Here is a 9,681-nt window from a genome sequence, read left to right on the forward strand (position 1 = left end):
AGTCTATTTTCTTGCTGATGATCATTTGGGTTGTTTCATTTTTTTGGCTATTAGGGATAAAGCTGCTATAAATTGTCACATACAAGCCTTTTAAATTTTTATTTCTTTTGATAAGTACGTACAAATGGAGTTGGAGGGTCATAGGGTAGGCATATGTTTAAATATATAACGAACTGCTAAACAGTTTTCCAAAGTGGTTGTAACATTTTTATTTCCCACAACAAATGCATAGTTGCTCCACATCCCTGCCCAATGTTTGGAGGTGTTCATCTTTTACATTTTAGCCAGTGAGAAAAGTAACATCTCATTGTGTTTTTAATTTGCATTATGCTGATGACTAGCAACGTTAAGCACCTTTCCATGTGCTTATTGTCCATTCATAAATGTTTTGTGAGATGTCTGTGCAAGTCTTGCCTATTTATGAAATTGGAATGTGTGCCTTGTTATTAGTGAGTTGTATGACCTCTTTTTATATTCTGGATATAAGACCTTTGTTATATATTTGCATTGTGAATAATTTACCTTGGTCTGTGGTTTTCATTTTTATTATTTTTATTTATTTTTATCTATTTATTTTTTTGAGACAGAGTATCGCTCTGTTACCCAGCTGGAGTGTAGTAGCGCGATCTCAGCTCACTGCAATGTCTGCCTCTTGGGTTCAAGTGATTTTCCTACCTCAGCCTCTGGAGTAGCTGGGGACTATAGGCACATGCCACCAGCTAATTTTTTTTTTTTTTTTTTTTTAAGTAGAAACGGGGTTTTACCATATTGACCAGGCTGGTCTTGAACTCTTGACCTCAGGTGAGCTGCCTACCTTGGCCTCCCAAAGTTCTGGGATTACAGGGATGAGCCACCATGCCTGGCCAGTTTTTAAATTTATAGAACAGTTAGTGTTCATTAACAGTTGAGGGCTGCTAGTTTTGATTGTCTGTGTTTTTGTTTATCTGCAAATGTCTTCAATCCACTCATGTGGGGTATATTCACTCAATAAAGAGTGAGTGAATATTTCAAACTTTTTTTTGAAAGTGTTTTTTCCTTTAGTAGTTTACAAATGTTAGTTGTCTCCTGGCTTCCATTATGTCTGATGAGAAGTCTGCCATTATTTGTACTGTCTTTTTCTCTGATCACTTTCAGATTTGTTCTTTAACTTTGGTTGTCAGCAGTTGACTTTGACACACACACATGCTCTCTCCCGTACACTTATTTTGTTTGAGGTTCATGGAGATTGTTGGATTATTAATTTGATGCTTTCTACCACATTTGGCAAACTTTATTTATTTTTGTAATATACATATATTTTGCCTTGTCTCTCCTCTCCACCTGAGACTTTAGTTACTATACACACACACACACACGTATGTATATCTATGTGTATAATGTGTGTGTGTTTGTGTGTGTGTGTGTGTGTGATATTGTCCTACAGGTCACTGAGTCTCTATTAGTTTTTTTTTTTTTTTTTTTGAGATGGAGTTTCACTCTTGTTGCCCAGGCTGGAGTGCAATGGTGCCATCTCAGCTCACTGCAACCTCTGCCTCCTGAGTTCAAGTGATTCTCCTGCCTCAGCCTCCTAAGTAGCTGGGATTACACGTGCCTGCCACCATGCCTGGCTAATTTTTGTATTTTTAGTAGAGACAGGGTTTCACCATGTTGGCCAGGCTGGTCTCAAACTCCTGACATCAGATGATCCACCCGCCTCCCAAAATGTTGGGTTATAGGCATGAGCCACCGCACCTGGACATCTCTGTTAATTTTTTAAATTATTTTTTTCTCTGTTCTGGTAGACAATTTATTTGATTTGCCTTCAAATCCACTATCACCTTCTTCTGTAGTCTTCACAATGCTGTTAAAAGAATTTGTGCCTTACATATTTTCCATTCTAGGACTTCAACTCTTTAAAAAATAGTTTCTATTTCTCTGCTGAGATTCCTCATGTGTTTACTAATTATGACCATATTTTTTCTTTAAGCTCATGAATAAACTTAAAATATCCACTTTAAAGTTTGTGTCTGCCAATACCAACTTCTGGATCATTTCAGGACTGTGTCTGTTGCTTGCTTTTCTTTTTGGTTTTGAGTCATACTTTCTTAATTTTTTACATCTAGTAATTTACTGTTGTATGCTGGACATTGTCATGGTACATTTTTAGGATACTGGATTTTTTTTTCTTTTAAAGGCTATTGGGAATTGTACTTTAGGACACAATAAATTACAGCAAATACTTTTGTTCCTGACAGGTATGCTGTGATTTTTTTCCCCTTTATCCAATTGCTTGGGAAATTTATAAAATTTATCATATGTGTGTTTACACACATCTATTTGCATGAAGTTGAAACATATTATGCTACTTAAAGACATTTTACTGATCATTCTTTTCCATTATAATTTTTATATAATTAATCTATTATTAATTTCTTTGTTAGTATAGTCCATTTCCTTAATTACATTGTATGCCTCAGGGACAGATTTTTATGTTATATTTCTTTGTATAATTATGGCATTTGACACACAGCTGGCATTCAATAAAAGTAATAACTTCCAGTGAATATAAAAAAATGTTTTACTTTAGTCCTTTGGACTTTACTCCAGTATTTCTTTCATAGCTAGTCTTACTCTGCTTTTGAGTATTATACACTAAGTTTGTTAATTCATGCACTCATACATCCATTTATCAATCAATTCAACAAATCTTTACTGAGGACCTACTATATGCCAGTTCCTGTGGTGATACTATGGCTACAACAGTGAATAAGATGAACAGTGTCCACATCCTCATAGAACTCATAACTAAATAGGGGAGGCAAATAATAAACAAATGATCATGGAAAATAAAACTAGATAGTAGTTTATGATGAAACAATAAAGCAGAGGAAAGGGATGAAGAACAAAGAAGGTAGTTATTGTGGTGATGATGAGGCATGTGTGTTTTTAAAAATAGGGTTGTGAGGAAAGCCTCTCTAAGTAGATGACCTCAAACTGCAGCAATTAAATAAGTGTATATAAACAGAATAAGGGGCTAATTATTACGTGTGATTCCAGGAGCATTACAAAGGCTGCTGTCCCCCACAAATCTTCTGAAATCCAACTTTGCAACTTTATGTTAAGGCTTTGTTGCCTTAAAATGCAAATCCTTAAAATGTAGTTATGACTTAAGTGTTTAAGTGTCAAATACTTTTGTGTGAATTAGCTTCAGACTTTTTTCTGAACAAGTGAAAATAATAGAGCAAAAACATAAGGAGTTAGCATGGTGTAGTAGTTAAGAGCATGTATTGCCAGGATTTCAAGTTCTGGCTCTGCCATTGACTAGCTGTATGAGCTTGAAGTAGTTGCTTAATATCCTTGTGCCTCAATTTCCTGAACTGTAAAATGGTGATTAATAATAGTGCCTACCCTCATATGGTTGACATGATGATAATACCTTATATTTTCAAAATCTGTAGGGCCCCTGTCTATGAGATTATCCATCCCTACTTCACTGTCAGGTTTGGCCAAGTCACTTTTTTGGCCTGTAAAGTGTTAGTCTAACTGCTGTATATAACTTATGTGCAGAAATTTCAAGAGCTCACTGCAGCCACTGCATGTTTCTGCCATTCTCTCTTGTCTCTTTACCATGAGAATGGTGATGTCTGAGATAGGGTTCTCCTCAACATGGATCCTGGACTGAAGAGGACAGGAAGCAGAACCACAGTCAAAGCCAACATACAATGTAGTGAGGAATAAATCTTTCTTGTTGTAGAGCCCCTGAAATTCAGGATCATTTCTTACTTCTGCCAGACCTATTGCAATCTTACTGATATAAATTATTATTTCTAACATGCTTACAACAGTACCTGGCACACAGTGCACATTAAATAAATGAACACGTATCATCCTGAGGGAGGCTAGTTGTTGAAAAGAGAATGTAACAGAATTGCAAGACCGAGGCACCTAAACCAGACTTTCTGACTACTTTCTGATTCTTTAATAATTTTGTGCTATAGAAGTAAGTTATAATGATGTACCATTGTTCCTGATATCTGAACCAGATATTAGAAATAAGATGCTGGAGTTGAATGATTTGCTTATGGGATGCACTGTCATTTTTTCCAAAGTATTTCTTATGCAGTCTTTACTCTCCAGCTCCTATTTACACTTCTTAAGACTAAGCATTATAGGGTCTATTGAAAAATATGTACACAATGCTTATTACAGTGTTCTCACAAAACAATCACTTCTTGATACTTGTTAACTAGGTAGCCATAAGAAAACTTAAATGGTTAATCTTGATGGTTTGAAAAAAAAGAGTTTCTATTTATACTACATGTTATGAGAGTAACCGTAGTTTTCCTAATCCTATTCTGTTTGCTTGGTTAGCTAAATTATTATACTAAATGCTAAAGCTTGTATGTCCACTTTGATGTTTTAAAATTGGAAATATGGTTATTTCTAAGCTATTTTCCCTGAGTTGCCTCTGATGAGTTAGCTGGGTAAAAGAAAGATGAAGAATGCTCTTTTAAAAAAGTGTTTGCATCTACTAAACTAACAACAAGTTTAAGAACACAGTTATGCACTGCATAATGATATTTTGATCAATGAGGTTGCATATATGATGGTAGTCCCATAAATTTATCATACTGTATTTTTACTGTATCCTTTTTATGTTTATATATGGTTAGAAACACAAATACTATCTTGTTACAATTACCTACAGCACTCAGTACAACAACATGTGGTACAAGTTTGTTGCCTGGGAAGATAAAGCCTAGATGTGTAGCAGGCTATAACATTTAGGCTTGTGTAAGTATACTCTATAAGGTTTGCATGATGATGAAATCCCTAATGACACATTTCTCAGAATGTTTCTCCTTTATTAAACAACTGTATATAAAAAGTTAATCATAGCAGTACTCTTTATAAAAGAGTAGATTACTTGAAAATTAAATACATTGTGATTAAAGAATAATGTTAACCTTGTACACTGTTGGTGGGAATGTAAATTAGATAGCTATTATGGAAAATAGTATGGAGGTTCCTCAAAAATTTTAAAAAGAACTACCAGCAATCTCACTACTGGATACATATCCAAAGATATGAAACAAGTACATGGAAGAAATATCTGCAGGCTCATGTTCATTGCAGCATTATACATAATAACCAAGATGTGGAATCAAGCTTAGCATCCATCAACTGGTGAGTAGACAAAGGGAATGTGAGATATACACACAATGGAGTACTATTCAGCATCAAAAAAAGGAAACCCTGCCATTTCAACAACATGGATTAACCTGGAGGATGTTATGTTAACTGAAATAAGCCAGGCAGGGAAAGGCAAATACTGCATGTTTTCACATATGTGGAATTGAAAAAAGCAGAACGTAAAGAAATGTAAAGTGGTGGTTACCAGAGTCTAGAAGCTAGCGGCTTGGGAAAATGTTGATCAAAAACTCAAAATTTTAGTTAGATAAGAGGCATTATTTCAAGAGATCTATTGTATATTATGATGAGTGTATCTACTAACAATATGTTATATGCTTGAAAATTGCTAGGAGGGTAGATTTTAAGTGTTTTAACCACAAAAAATAAATAATGTGAAGTAAGGCATATGTTAAATAGCTTGATTTAGACATTCCACAAGATATACATATATCAAAACATCGTGTTATACACTGTAAATATATACAATTTTTATTTGTCAATTTAAAAATCATGTTAAAATTTGCCTGAATAATTTTCCCTTTGAATCACTAAATAACATTAAAAATGTCTAAGCTCTTAGAAAACACTCTGCAAGGGGCGGAGCAAGATGGCCGAATAGGAACAGCTCCAGTCTCCAACTCCCAGCGCGAGCGACATAGAAGACCGGTGATTTCTGCATTTTCAACTGAGGTACTGGGGTCATCTCTCTAGGGAGTGCCGGACAATCGGTGCTGGTCAGCTGCTGCAGCCTGACCAGCGTGAGCTGAAGCAGGGCGAGGCATCGCCTCACCTGGAAGCGCAAGGGGGAAGGAAATCCCTTTTCCTAGCCAGGGGAACTGAGACACACAACAGCTGGAAAATCGGGTAACTCCCACCCCAATACTGCGCTTTAAGGAAACAGGCACACCAGGAGAATATATCCCACACCTGGCCGGAGGGTCCCACGCCCACGGAGCCTCCCTCACTGCTAACACAGCCGTCTGCCGCGATCTATCCGCAAGGCAGCAGCGAGGCTGGGGGAGGGGCGCCCGCCATTGCTGAGGCTTAAGTAGGTAAATAAAGCCGCTGGGAAGCTCGAACTGGGTGGAGCTCACAGCAGCTCAAGGAAGCCTGCCTGTCTCTGTAGACTCTACCTCTGCGGACAGCGCACAGCTGCAGTCCATTAGGGGAAAGAGCGGGGGCCGCTGCAGACGTGAACGACTCTGTCTGACAGCTTTGGGAGAGCCGTGGATCTCCTAACGCGGAGGTTGAGATCTGAGAACGGACAGACTGCCTGCTCAGGTGGGTCCCTGACCCCTGAGTAGCCTAGCTGGGAGACATCCCCCACTAGGGGCAGTCTGATACCCCACACCTCACAGGGTGGCGTCACCCCTGAGAGGAAACTTCCAAAGAAAGAATCAGACAGGTACACTCGCTGTTCAGCAATATTCTATCTTCGGCAACCTCTGCTGCTGATACCCAGGCAAACAGGGTCTGGAGTGGACCTCAAGCAATCTCCAACAGACCAACAGACAGTCCTTCTGACTGTCAGACGGAAAACTATCAAACAGGAAGGACACCTATACCAAAACCCCATCAGTACGTCACCATCATCAAAGACCAGAGACAGATAAAACCACAAAGATGGGGAAGAAGCAGGGCAGAAAAGCTGGAAATTCAAAAAATAAGAGCGCATCTCCCCCTGCAAAGGAGCGCAGCCCATCGCCAGCAACGGATCAAAGCTGGTCAGAGAATGACTTTGACGAGATGAGAGAAGAAGGCTTCAGTCCATCAAACCTCTCAGAGCTAAAGGAGGAATTACGTACCCAGCGCAAAGAAACTAAAAATCTTGAAAAAAAAGTGGAAGAATTGACAGCTAGACTAATTAATGCAGAGAAGATCATAAACGAAATGACAGAGATGAAAACCATGACACGAGAAATACGTGACAAATGCACAAGCTTCAGTAACCGACTCCATCAACTGGAAGAAAGAGTATCAGCGATTGAGGATCAAATGAATGAAATGAAGCGAGAAGAGAAACCAAAAGAAAAAAGAAGAAAAAGAAATGAACAAAGCCTGCAAGAAGTATGGGATTATGTAAAAAGACCAAATCTACGTCTGATTGGGGTGCCTGAAAGTGAGGGGGAAAATGGAACCAAGTTGGAAAACACTCTTCAGGATATCATCCAGGAGAACTTCCCCAACCTAGTAGGGCAGGCCAACATGCAAATTCAGGAAATACAGAGAACGCCACAAAGATACTCCTCCAGAAGAGCAACTCCAAGACACATAATTGCCAGATTCACCAAAGTTGAAATGAAGGAAAAAATCTTAAGGGCAGCCAGAGAGAAAGGTCGGGTTACCCACAAAGGGAAGCCCATCAGAATAACAGCAGACCTCTCGGCAGAAACTCTACAAGCCAGAAGAGAGTGGGGGCCAATATTCAACGTTCTTAAAGAAAAGAATTTTCAACCGAGAATTTCATATCCAGCCAAACTAAGCTTCATCAGTGAAGGAGAAATAAAATCCTTTACAGATAAGCAAATGCTTAGAGACTTTGTCACCACCAGGCCTGCCTTACAAGAGACCCTGAAGGAAGCCTAAACATGGAAAGGAACAACCGGTACCAGCCATTGCAAAAACATGCCAAAATGTAAAGACCATCGAGGCTAGGAAGAAACTGCATCAACTAACGAGCAAAATAACCAGTTAATATCATAATGACAGGATCAAGTTCACACATAACAATATTAACCTTAAATGTCAATGGACTAAATGCTCCAATTAAAAGACACAGACTGGCAAACTGGATAAAGAGTCAAGACCCATCAGTCTGCTGTATTCAGGAGACCCATCTCACATGCAGAGACATACATAGGCTCAAAATAAGGGATGGAGGAAGATCTACCAAGCAAATGGAGAACAAAAAAAAGCAGGGGTTGCAATCCTAGTCTCTGATAAAACAGACTTTAAACCATCAAAGATCAAAAGAGACAAAGAAGGCCATTACATAATGGTAAAGGGATCAATTCAACAGGAAGAGCTAACTCTCCTAAATATATATGCACCCAATACAGGAGCACCCAGATTCATAAAGCAAGTCCTTAGAGACCTACAAAGAGACTTAGACTCCCATACAATAATAATGGGAGACTTCAACACTCCACTGTCAACATTAGACAGATCAACGAGACAGAAAGTTAACAAGGATATCCAGGAATTGAACTCATCTCTGCACCAAGCGGACCTAATAGACATCTATAGAACTCTCCACCCCAAATCAACAGAATATACATTCTTCTCAGCACCACATCGCACTTATTCCAAAATTGACCACATAATTGGAAGTAAAGCACTCCTCAGCAAATGTACAAGAACAGAAATTATAACAAACTGTCTCTCAGACCACAGTGCAATCAAACTAGAACTCAGGACTAAGAAACTCAATCAAAACCGCTCAACTACATGGAAACTGAACAACCTGCTCCTGAATGACTACTGGGTACATAACGAAATGAAAGCAGAAATAAAGATGTTCTTTGAAACCAATGAGAACAAAGATACAACATACCAGAATCTCTGGGACACATTTAAAGCAGTGTGTAGAGGGAAATTTATAGCACTAAATGCCCACAAGAGAAAGCAGGAGAGATCTAAAATGGACACTCTAACATCACAATTAAAAGAACTAGAGAGGCAAGAGCAACACATTCAAAAGCTAGCAGAAGGCAAGAAATAACTAAGATCAGAGCAGAACTGAAGGAGATAGAGACACAAAAAACCCTCCAAAAAATCAATGAATCCAGGAGTTGGTTTTTTGAAAAGATCAACAAAATTGACAGACCGCTAGCTAGACTAATAAAGAAGAAAAGAGAGAGGAATCAAATAGACGCAATAAAAATGATAAAGGGGATATCACCACCGACCCCACAGAAATACAAACAACCATCAGAGAATACTATAAATGCCTCTACGCAAATCAACTAGAAAATCTAGAAGAAATGGATAATTTCCTGGACACTTACACTCTCCCAAGACTAAACCAGGAAGAAGTTGAATCCCTGAATAGACCAATAGCAGGCTCTGAAATTGAGGCAACAATTAATAGCCTACCCACCAAAAAAGTCCAGGACCAGATGGATTCACAGCTGAATTCTACCAGAGGTACAAGGAGGAGCTGGTACCATTCCTTCTGAAACTATTTCAATCAATAGAAAAAGAGGGAATCCTCCCTAACTCTTTTTATGAGGCCAACATCATCCTGATACCAAAGCCTGGCAGAGATACAACAAAAAAGAGAATTTTAGACCAATATCCCTGATGAACATCGATGCAAAAATCCTCAATAAAATACTGGCAAACCGGATTCAGCAGCACATCAAAAAGCTTATCCACCATGATCAAGTGGGCTTCATCCCTGGGATGCAAGGCTGGTTCAACATTCGCAAATCAATAAACGTAATCCAGCATATAAACAGAACCAAAGACAAGAACCACATGATTATCTCAATAGATGCAGAAAAGGCT

Source organism: Trachypithecus francoisi, unplaced genomic scaffold (genome assembly GCF_009764315.1).
Source record: "Trachypithecus francoisi isolate TF-2019V2 unplaced genomic scaffold, Tfra_2.0 Lachesis_group1, whole genome shotgun sequence".
In the NCBI taxonomy this organism is placed as follows: domain Eukaryota; kingdom Metazoa; phylum Chordata; class Mammalia; order Primates; family Cercopithecidae; genus Trachypithecus; species Trachypithecus francoisi.